Source organism: Eubalaena glacialis, chromosome X (assembly GCF_028564815.1).
Source record: "Eubalaena glacialis isolate mEubGla1 chromosome X, mEubGla1.1.hap2.+ XY, whole genome shotgun sequence".
Lineage (NCBI taxonomy): Eukaryota > Metazoa > Chordata > Mammalia > Artiodactyla > Balaenidae > Eubalaena > Eubalaena glacialis.
In genome coordinates this window covers 87,977,983-87,991,291 of record NC_083736.1, presented here as the reverse complement: position 1 = coordinate 87,991,291, position 13,309 = coordinate 87,977,983, and positions in this window count along the sequence as shown.

The following is a 13,309-nucleotide window of genomic DNA, read 5'->3' as shown; positions in this document are numbered from 1 at the left end:
GCTGAAAATTATCAAGTTCTGTAGATTTAGTAGTTATCTGATTTTTTTATTCTGCTGAGGTTTAGTTGAGGCTGTGTTCTCATAATGACAAACAATAGCTTCAGTGGAAACTTCTTTGGTTCTACTCTTGCTGATTTGTGAGGCTTTCATCTGGGGAGTCAGACTACATATAATTCAGAACAAGTTGAGGGAGGTGCAATAAATAACAACCTTCTCCCAGCCTGAGAGTTAAGAAATATAAATATAAAGGAATAAGATATATGGTGGTCAAAATCCACCTTTATTGGATACTTTCTAATTTTGAACCTCAATATCACATAGACTTTGCTACCATTTCCCAGACAATGCTCAGCTCCTATAGGCTTCCCCGTATGGGCAATATGCCCCATAAGACACCAAATGGAGGGGTAGAGGAGAAATGTACTCTGAAGATAAATCTCCAAAGAAAGAGAAGAGGAAGGGGCCAGGCTATGCAGGCCATGTTTTTCCTTACAAACTCACTAATCAGATAAGTCCCTTTATCTTTTTAGAGGCTGAATAAGGGGTAAAATTAGGCCAGAGATGGAAGAAGCCATCAGGAGTAGGGAAAATGTGTTTCTGTCCAAGAATTAGTTTCAAATCTTTTCATGAACCTGTATTGCAGAACACACCTAGTTTTTATATGTAAATAATATAAAATATAATCACAAATTTAACAGTAATATATCACCTTTGCAATGAGTATCTTTATGCACATTCTTATTCCTTTACGATTACTTCCAAGATATAGAATTTCTAGACACCTTTTTAATGTTTTGATATAAATTACCTGGTTGTAACAGGATACATTTTTAATGTTTTGGTTAACTCATTCCTGATGTGTGGGAACCCATCTCTCTATCACTCTCTTTCTCTTTCTTAAATTAGTTATGAAGCTAACAAGCTAAGTTTTTACTGCCTTTATTTTTCCCATGTGGTATACTTAAGCCATCTTTACCCATTTGTGCTATTCTTATCATAGCTGTAGGACAAACATCTCTCCACAATTGATCTTTAATATTAACCTGAGGAAATGGATAACTTAACAGTAGATATGATCTGCATCTGTTTCATAATTAAATTTTATTTATTCCCTAAGGAAGGTAATTTTTCTTTTAACCTGATAACTACTGGTTTGTACAATACTTACTGTTAACTTACTTAAACTTTTCTTCTCTGGGTAGAGAATATCTGTGAATTAAAGACTATATCATTCATTCACTAATTCATATGTGTATTTAATTAATATTTAACAAATGTTGACTATGTGTCAAGAATTGTGCTAGAGCAGGAGATATATTAGTGAATGAGAAAAATACAGTTCGTGATATTACAAAGCCATATCAACAAATTTAATAATGATCTCAGGGAATTCCCTGGCAGTCCAGTGGTTAGCACTCTGCACTTCCACTGCAGGGGCCTGGGTTTGATCCCTGGTCAGAGAACTAAGATCCTGCAAGCCACAAGGCCAAATAATAATAATAATAATAATAATGATAATCTCAGCTAGGACTTTTTTGCTAACTAAAATTACTCTTAACTAAAATTACTCTTAAAGTAACCTAAAATTATTTTAGAACAATAGTAAATACTTTAAAATATCGATATGAATATTTAATTTCTTAGAGTTATTTAATAGGCTGAGAGCTTGATAGCTCTAAATAAATTACAGACTCACTATTGGAAGCATTACCTGAAGACTGGCCAAATCTAAACCTGGGGATCTTTGACAAATAAATCGATGACTGTATATTCTGGGGACTAAAGAAAGTAATTGATCTCGTGTGGTGCTATCTTTCTTTAGTGATTCTTGTGCATAGGTTATTCACTAAAATAAAAATGGGTTTTCTCATGGACTTAATCCAGTTAGTTGATAGGAGTCCTTGAAGTCAAAAGGATTCTTTATTTTGTAAGTTTTTATTTATGAGACTACAGCTTTTTTTAAAACAATCATTTGATTCATTTTAAATTAATTCTATTTGTAATTCTGTGTGTGTATGTGTGTGAGTAACCTCAGACATTTAACATTGGACTTTATATAAAACACCTTAGATAAAATGTTACCCCCCAAAATATTGAGGTCTTCAAAGCCCATGTCCTTGGAACTCACAGTTTATCATAAAATGGTTCTGGATATAAATTAAGTGCCTCGAGATTCCTAATTAGAATATATATTTTCAACTTTTTTGACCTGACAGCTCATTTTTTGTTTTTAAATTCAAGGTGATAACAGTGGTCTTCTGTTTGATGATTGTCTCCATTTTAGTACTTTTGAAATACTTTTTATGTTTACAATTTTCCACAATGCTGAATTATATGTTGAGAATATGTATCACACATATTTTTTTGTTTCCTTTATTTTGGGGGGTTTGATTGTTTTCTGTTTTTCTTTTTGGTTTGTTTGGTATTTGGTCAAACTCTAGAATATAGCTCTCAAAGCATTAGAGGTGCTGGAAATTTTTCTTAGTGATACCAAGTGTCCAGTAGACCCTTCTATTCCACCATGGTATGCAATTCCCCAGGCAGGGATTAGATCTGAATGGCCGTGATAAAAATTGGATGTGATTAAGAGTAAATAAATATGACCTGTGCAGTTCATAAAGACTGCTATATGATTAAATAGATGCATATTTTTTTCACTTCAATCAAAATCAATTAACCAACCATGCATGTCTATCCATACTACATTCATTGACCTATATTTTAAGTACTAAACATGGTGTTTAAAATAATAAATGATCCAGGATCTTCCTTACTTGCTCCTCTCCTGCTTCCCTTCACTGGAATTAACTAGCTTCCTGCCTCCACCTCCTGCTTTCAGTCATATTCATACTTCTTTGGATATTTTGTTTGTTTTGTTTTCTTTCGTTTTAAACTGATAATTTTGGTATCTAAATCTTGTTCCTTTACAATAATTCATTTTCATTTACTTCACTAGTTTTATCTGGCATAAGCTATCTTGGGCAATTTACCTTCTCTAGCCAGTTCCTCATAAACCAATACTGGCTCTAGTCCATAGTCAGTGCTCTGGCTGGTCTGCTCATTCCTCCTTACAAGGAGAAGAAAGAGGTGACTATACACAAATTTTTTAATTAATTTATCTTCATAATGTTTCCAGAGAAAATGAATGAGTTTGACCAGAATTTCCATCATGTCTAATTTGGTTACATCCATGTACCACCTTCATGTTTCATGCTTAAGCATTCAAGCACCTGACTTGAGTATTGAACGATGCCTTACTAACTTCTGAATGATTTTGTTTATTAATACAACATCCAGAAAATTTACTGAATTTTTAATTCATTCAAATAATTTCAATATAGATACTCCTGGATGTTATTCAAATGCAGATATTCTTGGAATTTCTATGTACAGAATTACAACACCTGCAAATAAGATTTGCCTCCATTCTTTTGCCCTTCTTTCTCTCTCCCTCTTTCTCTCTCTCTCCCTCTTTCCTTTCCACTCCCTTTCTATATATACATATATATATATATATTCATTTGAGAGTAAGTTGCCAACATCATGCCTCTTTACCCCTAAATACTTTAATGTTCATTTCTTAACAATAAGAACATTCCCTTTATAACCATAGTGAAATTATAAAAATCAGAAAATTTTAACACTGTATATTATAATACTACTATACAATTAAGAGACCTTTATTGTTATTTTGTTCTGGTCCTACCTAAACTAAAATCATATATTTCCTTGAGTTATGGTGTTCCTTCAGTTTTCTTTACTCTGAAAAAGTTTCTTGGCCTTTTTTGTCTCTTTTGACATCAACATTTTTGGAGAAAAGTGGTCAAATATATTTTTATTGAGATAGAGCTGATTTATAATATATTAATTTTAGGTATACAACATAGTGATTCAAATTTTGTATATATTATGCTCCATTTAAAGTTATTATAAAATATTGTTTATATTCCCTGTGCTGTGCAATATATTTTTGTAACTTATTTATTTTATATATAGCAGTTTTTTCTTTGTGGTAAGTTCTTTTAGTTTTTATTACCATGATAATAATGGACTCAAAATGAGTGAGAATGTATTTTTCTTTTAATTTCTGGAAAATTTTGTATAGAATTGATTTTATTTCTTCTTCAAAGCAGTTGTAGAAACCACTATTGACAACATAGTGCTTGGAGTTTTCCATGTGTCAAGGTTTGTAACTATGAATCCTTCTCTTTTTGGTTAGGTATACAGTAAGGCTTTTCAGGTTATGTACCTACTTTTGTATGAACTTTACTAGTTTATGTCTTTCAAGGAGTGTATGCATATAATATACTAGTTAAATATTTAAGTCTTTCACACTATTCTTTTATTATCCCTTTAATACCTGAAGTGTCTGTAGTAAAATCTCTCTTTTTTTTTTAAAATTTTTATTATTTATTTATTTATTTATTTTTGGCAGTGTTGGGTCTTCGTTTCTGTGCGAGGACTTTCTCTAGTTGTGGCAAGCGGGGGCCACTCTTCATCTCGGTGCGTGGGCCTCTCACTGTCGCGGCCTCTCTTGTTGCGGAGCACAAGCTCCAGATGCGCAGGCTCAGTAGTTGTGGCTCACGGGCCTAGTTGCTCTGCGGCATGTGGGATCTTCCCAGACCAGGGCTCGAACCCGTGTCCCCTGAATTAGCAGGCAGATTTTCAACCACTGTGCCACCAGGGAAGCCCCCAGTAAAATCTCTTTTTACATGATTTTGTTAACGTATATCTTCTCTCCTTTTCTCCTGATCATTCTGGCTAGAGGATAATGAATTTCATTGACCTTTTTAATAAATTAAATTTTTATATCATTTATATTTACCCAGTTATGATTTTTGATTTGTCTGTTTCTCTATTCAGTTCTATTAGTTTTTGCTGGATGTATTTTGAAGATTTTTCGTTAGGTGAATGCTCATTTAGGTTTTTAAAATTTCCTCTTGATGAACTGAGATATTAATAGCTATGGATTTTTCCTTTTTGCTTTAGAATCTATGTTGCCTGATATTAATATACCCACTCTAGTTTTCTTTACATTTGTGTCTGAATTATGTATATTATCCAATATTTTCTTCTGACGTGTTTTTATATACATGGTGTGGGAATTTTTTGTTTGTTTGTTTCTTGTAGACACTGTTTTGTTGTTGTTGTATGGCTTTTGTATCCAAAATGACAGTCTTTTCTTTCTTGGTGGGGTGGGTTTGTCCATTTACATTTGTTGCAATAATTGATATTATCAGTCCTAGTTGAGCATCATGCTTGGTGTTTACTGTTTTTCCATCTTTTCTTTTATTGTTATTATATTTCCCTTGCTTTTTGATTAAACAAGAATTTTATGATTTTATTTTAGCTACATCATTGGATATATGACATTTTTCGGTTGTTTTGGTATTTATTGAAGGCTCTTGGTAATATAACAATAATACATAGAATCAATAAAATATCAGAAAATGAAATTAAGAAAATTCCTTTTACAACAACACCAAAAGACTACAATGTTTAGGAATACCTTTACCCAAGGAAACGTAAAAAACAAAAACATTTGTAATTCAATAATTTAAAGACAAATAGCACAATTTAAAAGGACAAAAGATTTGAATAGGTAATCTCCAAATAATATATGCGATTGGCAAATAGGCACATGGAAAGATGCTCAAAATCATTACTCATTAGGGAAATGTAAATCAAAACCACAATGGGATACCACTTTTTTATCTACTCTGATGGCTAATTACGAGAAATCAGACAATAATAAATTTAGCAAGGATGTGGAGAAATTGGAATCCTTATTTATTTCTGTTGGGAATGTAAAATAATTCAATGAATCCTTTGAGAAAACAGTCTGGCAGTTCCTCAAAAAGTTAAACATAAGCGTTGACATATATACACTACCAAATGTAAAATAGCTAGTGGGAAGCAGTTGCATAGCACATGGAGATCAGCTCGGTGCCTTGTGACCACCTAGAGGGGTGGGATAGGGAGGGTGGGAGGGAGATGCAAGAGGGAGGGGATATGGGGATATATGTATACATATAGCTGATTCAATTTGTTATACAGCAGAAACTAACACAACATTGTAAAGCAATTATACTCCAATAAAGATGTTAAAAAAAAGGTTAAACATAGAGTTATCATATTATTCAGCAATTCTACTTCTAGATATATACCAACAAAGTTGAAAACATGCATCTCCACAATAATTTGTACATGAGTATTCATAGCATCATTATTCATGATAATCAAACTGTTAAAATAACCCAAATATCCGCCAATTGATAGATGAAGAAGCACAAATAGTAGAATATTTTCAGCCATAAAAATGAAGCGCTGATACCATGCTGCAACATGAATGAAACTTAACATTATGATAAGTGAAATAATTCAGACATAAAATACCACATAATGTATTATATTTATATGAAATCTCCAGGATATGCAAATCCATAGAGATAGAAATTATATTAGTGATTGCTAGGAGTTGGGGAATGGGACAAATGAGGATTGACGGCCATGGGTATGTTTTTTTCCCCCCAGGGTGAAGAAAATGTTCTGAAATTAGAAAGTGGTGATAGTTAACAATCTAGTAACCATACAAAAACCACTGAATTTTACACTTTAAAATGTGAATTTTGTGGTATGAATTATATCTCAATTAAAAATTACGATAGTGGAAAATTCAGAGATTACTTCATTGAAAAATTTCTTTAAATTTTTTTTCTGGAATACTTTTCCTTTATCATATCTAAATTGTCACACATATGATAAATTACTTTTTTTTCAAAGTGAAATTTATCTATATCAAGTTAAATTAATTTTTTCATGTGTATGTGTATACCTGTAACACCTCTCCATTTCTGCAGTCAGCATCTGATATAAGGTCACCATCATCATACTTATTAATTTTACAAGGCAAGGGATAAATTTCATAGTGAGATACTTTTAATGGGCTTCAATTTTTTAAATAATATCTTAATAATGTTTGTATTGTAATTATTTCATTTTCAGTATGGAGAGAAGGGTAAAAATAGTACATAGAACCATAAATAAACCAAACTAACCACAATAAGTTTTGATATGAAATCACTATGTTAAATGTATTTATATGTGTGAACTATGATACGAAAAATCTCATATAAGGGTAATATAATTCTTAGGTAAAAAATCTAGTTGGTAAAATAATTTTAAAAATTTGTGTTAGCATCTTAAAAATCAACCTAAATATTATAAAAATTAACAAATTTCTTACAATAATACTATAAAAAAATCTTTCCAATCGTGTATTTTATGGAAGCATTAGTTGTTAAGGTGGTTCTTTTTAATTTTATTTAATTTATTTTATTTATTTATTTATTTTTGGCTGTGTTGGGTCTTTGTTCCTGTGCGAGGGCTTTCTCTAGTTGCGGCAAGTGGGGGCCACTCTTCATCGCGGTGCGCGGGCCCCTCACTATCGCGGCCTCTCTTGTTGCAGAGCACAAGCTCCAGACGCGCAGGCTCAGTAGTTGTGGCTCACGGGCCTAGTTGCTCCGTGGCATGTGGGATCTTCCCAGACCAGGGCTCGAACCCGTGTCCCCTGCATTGGCAGGCAGATTCTCAACCACTGCACCACCAGGGAAACCCAAGGTGGTTCTTTAAAAAAAAAAATTATATCATAGGGTTGCTGTGATAATTAAATGAGTAGAAGTAGGACACTACCTTAACAAATATTAGTGTGAAATAAAATTCATATTTTATGGCAAGATAAGAAAAAGTTAGACATAAAATTTTTCTCTGCCCTTTGGCCTCCTCTCTCCCCTCTACTATGCATTGTGTATCTGCATTATGCACCGACCAAACCTCCTGCATTTGCAGAACTACCCGCTCAACCATAAGTAGGAACATTCTCCTAGCACCAACAAGACAACTCCTTAAAAGATAACATTCCTTTTCTTTTTTAAAATTTTTTTTGAAATATAGTTGATTTACAATGTTGTGTTAGTTTCAGGGGTACAGCAAAGTGATTCAGTTATACATATGTATATAGATCATTTTTTAGAATTCTTTTCCATTGTAGGTTATTGCAAGATATTGAGTATAGTTCCCTATGCGCTACAGTAGGTCCTTGTTGGTTATCTATTTTATATATAGTAATAGTGTGTATATTTTAATCTCAAACTCTTAATTTGGGATAACATTCCTTCTTGATCTTGTGAAGGATTATGATGACCTACCACTTTGTACTTGCAGATCTGAATTGTATGAACTGTCAATAATACCTCATTTAATGTACATCTCTCTGTCTCAAAAAAACTTGTATAGCTGTGCTTTGACTACTAATGAGTGGAACAGTTTTGGAGCTTTCTGAGATGCTGTTCCCAGGTTTTAATCTCAATTTGGCTTGAATAAAATTTTCCATTTCTTTCTTGGATCAAATGATAAATTTTTCTGTTGACATTAGTTATTATCTTCCCAGAAGTGTGTGAGCTTCTGAAAGCAGAGATTTTGAATATTTGATTCACTGCTTTTTCTCTAGCATCTAGAAAAGTGCATAGCATATGAAAGACAGTCAATAAATAATCATTGAAAGAATGATGTTGAGTGAATGAAGGCGCTAGAGGAAATGGTCTTAACCTCCTCTTTATCACCAAAACTTGTGAAGCTCTTTTGAGAATTCTTAATGTAAATTGAGTTTTTCAGTACAGCTCCTAGTAGATTTGCATCCCTAAAATCAAAGCTAGGATGACTCACTGACTTTACTTGGTCCTGACAGTTAAAGGAACCAAGTTCCTGTGGTCAAAAATGAAACATTTTTAAGAGTGACTTTTAACAATTAGAAAACACAATGTGGAGCAGTTTTCTCTGACACTTTCCAGGTTGTAACTCTGGAGTGATTAAAAGGTGGCTTTGCCTGCATTGTCAAACTAGCCACCTTCTATAGTGATAGCTTTACTAAAAACATTCTCAAACATAATCACCCTTCTTCTTTCATCCATTCCAACTAGGGATTATATGTTTTATGAAAGATAGCATTACTAGCGCTATGTCTGCTTCTGCCACTGATGATTTTCACCGTGATGCTCAATATCTTGAGAGAGCAAGATTTGGTAGTGGGTTAGTAATTCAACATCAACAAAATAGAAATATTAAGCTGTTGTTGTCCTTTGAGCAGTGAGAAGTGTGACAGTAAATGTCAAAGATAAGTATGTCAATTGGCAATTGTATTGCTTTTAGTTTTAATATGAAGCATAAATCTGCCAAATGGAGAAACACCCACAGTGCGCAATAAGTGAATTTTGACAGAACAAATTGGTTTTCTCTCCATTATTGATGCTGTATTATCTAAAAAAAAAAAAAAAAAAAAAAAAAAAAAGCAACATGGTTGCTCAGAAAAGTATCAGGGAATGGTTGCTTCTGGCAATCAAATACAGTCTGTCTAAAATCTGAGGAGCTTGAGGCTACAACATAATAGAAGAGAGATTACACTCTTGTGTTCCTGATCAAAGGTGCCTGCTCAGTTGACTACTTCTTTATCATCACCTGATATCACATCTTTGATCCATGTCTAATGCTCTTAACAAGCTACAACAAAGCCTTTCAGTTTTAGAATATGCTTTTTTAAATTTCTGTGCAGTTTTATTTTAACAATGTATCAAATGTTATGCCAGATAATCTAGCAGGGTATCTTGCACATAGTAGGCATTTGGAGGCAGCAGGATATCATGGTAAAGGGCAGTGAACTAAGACACAGCTCTGTTACAAATTGTTGTATGCTCTTGGACAAGACATTCTGTCACCTCAATGAACATTTGTTCCTAATTTGTAACATGGATCTGATATTTTCTTTACTGGATTTATGTAAGTGGCAAGTGAGATAATTTATTAGAATGTCCTTTGAGGAATTTAAGAAATATGCAATAGTAAGTAGGAAGTACTTATTACTATAAAGTTAATTTGATTTACTTTCCAATTCTGAAAGTGAACTTTTTGAAATAATTGAGATATTTCTCATTTAAAATGTGTACATATATATATATAAAATAATTTAAATATCTTTATTCAGATATTTCAAATTACTATATGGAAACAATTCTAGACTTAAGAAACTTGTAAAAATATCACAGAGGTTTCCTTATCCCCTTACTTAGTTTCCACTAATGTTAATATCTTACATAACCATAGTATACTTATGTGAAATAAAATTCATATTTTATGGCAAGATAAGAAAAATGTAAACATAAAATTTATTCTCTGCCCTTTGGTCCCCTCTCTCCCCTCTACTGTGCATTGTGTATCTGCATTATTCATCAACCAAACCTGCCCATTGGCAGAAATACCTGTTCAACTATAAAGAACAACATTCTCTTAGCACCAATAAGACAACTCCTTAAAGATAACATTCCTTCTTGATTTTGTAAGGGGTCATGGTGAGGCTTAGACACATTATTTAATACAGAGCTGTCTCTAGATTTTTTGATGATGGCCATTCTCACCGGTGTGAGATGATATCTCATTGTAGATTTGATTTGCATTTCTCTAATGATTAATGATGTTGAGCATTCTTTCATGTGTTTGTTGGCAATCTGTATATCTTCTTTGGAGAAATGTCTATTTAGGCCTTCTGCCCATTTTTGGATTGGATTGTTTGTTTTTTTGTTATTGAGCTGTATGAGCTGCTTGTAAATTTTGGAGATTAATTCTTTGTCAGTTGCTCCATTGGCAAATATTTTCTCCCATTCTGAGGGTTGTCTTTTGGTCTTGTTTATGGTTTCCTTTGCTGTGCAAAAGCTTTTAAGTTTCATTAGGTCCCATTTGTTTATTTTTGCTTTTATTTCCATTTCTGTAGGACGTGGGTCAAAAAGGATCTTGCTGTGCTTTATGTCATAGAGTGTTCTGCCTATGTTTTCCTCTAAGAGTTTGATAGTGCCTGGCCTTATTTAGGTCTTTAATCCATTTTGAGTTTATTTTTGTGTATGGTGTTAGGGAGTGTTCTAATTTCATACTTTTACATGTACCTGTCCAGTTTTCCCAGCACCACTTATTGAAGAGGCTGTCTTTTCTCCACTGTATATGCTTGCCTCCTTTATCAAAGATAAGGTGACCATATGTGCGTGGGCTTATCTCTGGGCTTTCTATCCTGTTCCATTGATCTATATTTCTGTTTTTGTGCCAGTACCATACTCTCTTGATTACTATAGCTTTGTAGTATAGTCTGAAGTCAGGGAGCCTGATTCCTCCAGCTCCATTTTTCGTTCTCAAGATTGTTTTGGCTATTTGGGGTCTTTTGTGTTTCCATACAAATTGTGAAATTTTTTGTTCTAGTTCTGTGAAAAATGCCAGTGGTAGTTTGATAGGGATTGCATTGAATCTGTAGATTGCTTTGGGTAGTATAGTCATTTTCACAATGTTGATTCTTCCAATCCAAGAACATGGTATATCTCTCCATTTATTTGTATCATCTTTAATTTCTTTCATCAGTGTCTTGTAATTTTCTGTATACAGGTCTTTTGTCTCCTTCAGTAGGTTTATTCCTAGATATTTTATTCTTTTTGTTGCAATGGTAAATGGGAGTGTTTTCTTAATTTCACTTTCAGATTTTTCATCATTAGTGTATAGGAATGCCAGAGATTTCTGTGCATTAATTTTGTATCCTTCTACTTTACCAAATTCATTGATTAGCTCTAGTAGTTTTCTGGTAGCATCTTTAGGATTTTCTATGTATAGTATCATGTCATCTGCAAACAGTGACAGCTTTACTTCTTCTTTTCCAATTCGGATTCCTTTTATTTCTTTTTCTTCTCTGATTGCTATGGCTAAAACTTCCAAAACTATGTTGAATAATAGTGGTGAGAGTGGGCAACCTTGTCTTGTTCCTGATCTTAGGGGAAATGGTTTCAATTTTTCACCTTTGAGGATGATGTTGGCTGTGAGTTTGTAATATATGGCCTTTATTATGTTGAGGAAAGTTCCCTCTATGCCTACTTTCTGCAGGGCTTTTATCATAAATGGGTGTTGAATTTTGTCAAAAGTTTTCTCTGCATCTATTGAGATGATCATATGGTTTTTCTCCTTCAATTTGTTAATATGGTGTATCACGTTGATTGATTTGCATATATTGAAGAATCCTTGCATTCCTGGAATAAAACCCACTTGATCATGGTGTATGATCCTTTTAATGTTCTGTTGGATCTAGAAACAATAAATGCTGGAGAGGGTGTGGAGAAAAGGAAACACTCTTGCACTGTTGGTGGGAATGTAAATTGATACAGCCACTACAGAGAACAGTATGGAGGTTCCTTAAAAAACTAAAAATAGAACTACCATACGACCCAGCAATCCCACTACTGGGCATATACCCTGAGAAAACCATAATTCAAAAAGAGTCATGTACCAAAATGTTCATTGCAGCTCTATTTACAATAACCAGGACATGGAAGCAACCTAAGTGTCCATCAACAGATGAATGGATAAAGAAGATGTGGCACATATATACAATGGAATATTACTCAGCCATAAAAAGAAATGAAATTGAGTTATTTGTAGTGAGGTGGATGGACCTAGAGTCTGTCATACAGAGTGAAGTAAGTCAGAAAGAGAAAAACAAATACCGTATGCTAACACATATATATGGAATCTAAGAAAAAAAAAAAAAGGTCATGAAGAACCTAGGGGTAAGACAGGAATAAAGACACAGACATACTAGAGAATGGACTTGAGGATATGGGGAGGGGGAAGGGTAAGCTGTGACAAAGTGAGAGAGTGGCATGGACATATATACACACACATAACGTAAAATAGATAGCTAGTGGGAAGCAGCCGCATAGCACAGGGAGATCAGCTCGGTGGTTTGTGACCACCTAGAGGGGTGGGATAGGGATGGTGGGAGGGAGGGAGATGCAGAGGGAAGAGATATGGGAACATATGTATATGTATAACTGATTCACTTTGTTATAAAGCAGAAACTAACACACCAGTGTAAAGCAATTATACTCCAATAAACATGTTAAAAATAAATAAATAAATAAATAAATAAATAAATAAATAAATAATATAGAGCTGTCTGTGTCAAAAAACTTATATTACTGTGTTTTGACTTCTAACAGGCAGAAAAGTTCTTGGAGCTTTCTGAGATGCAGTTCCCAGGTTATAATCCTCAATTTGGCTCTAATAAAAATTTCCATTTCTTTCTTAGATTGACTGATTAATTTTTCATCGACACTTATTAAACCCAGGAAATTAAATTTAGTACAATACTGTTAACTAATCTACAGAATTTATTTTACCAGTTTTTTCCCTAATACCCTTTATCTGGTCCAGGATCCAACCCAGGATCCCA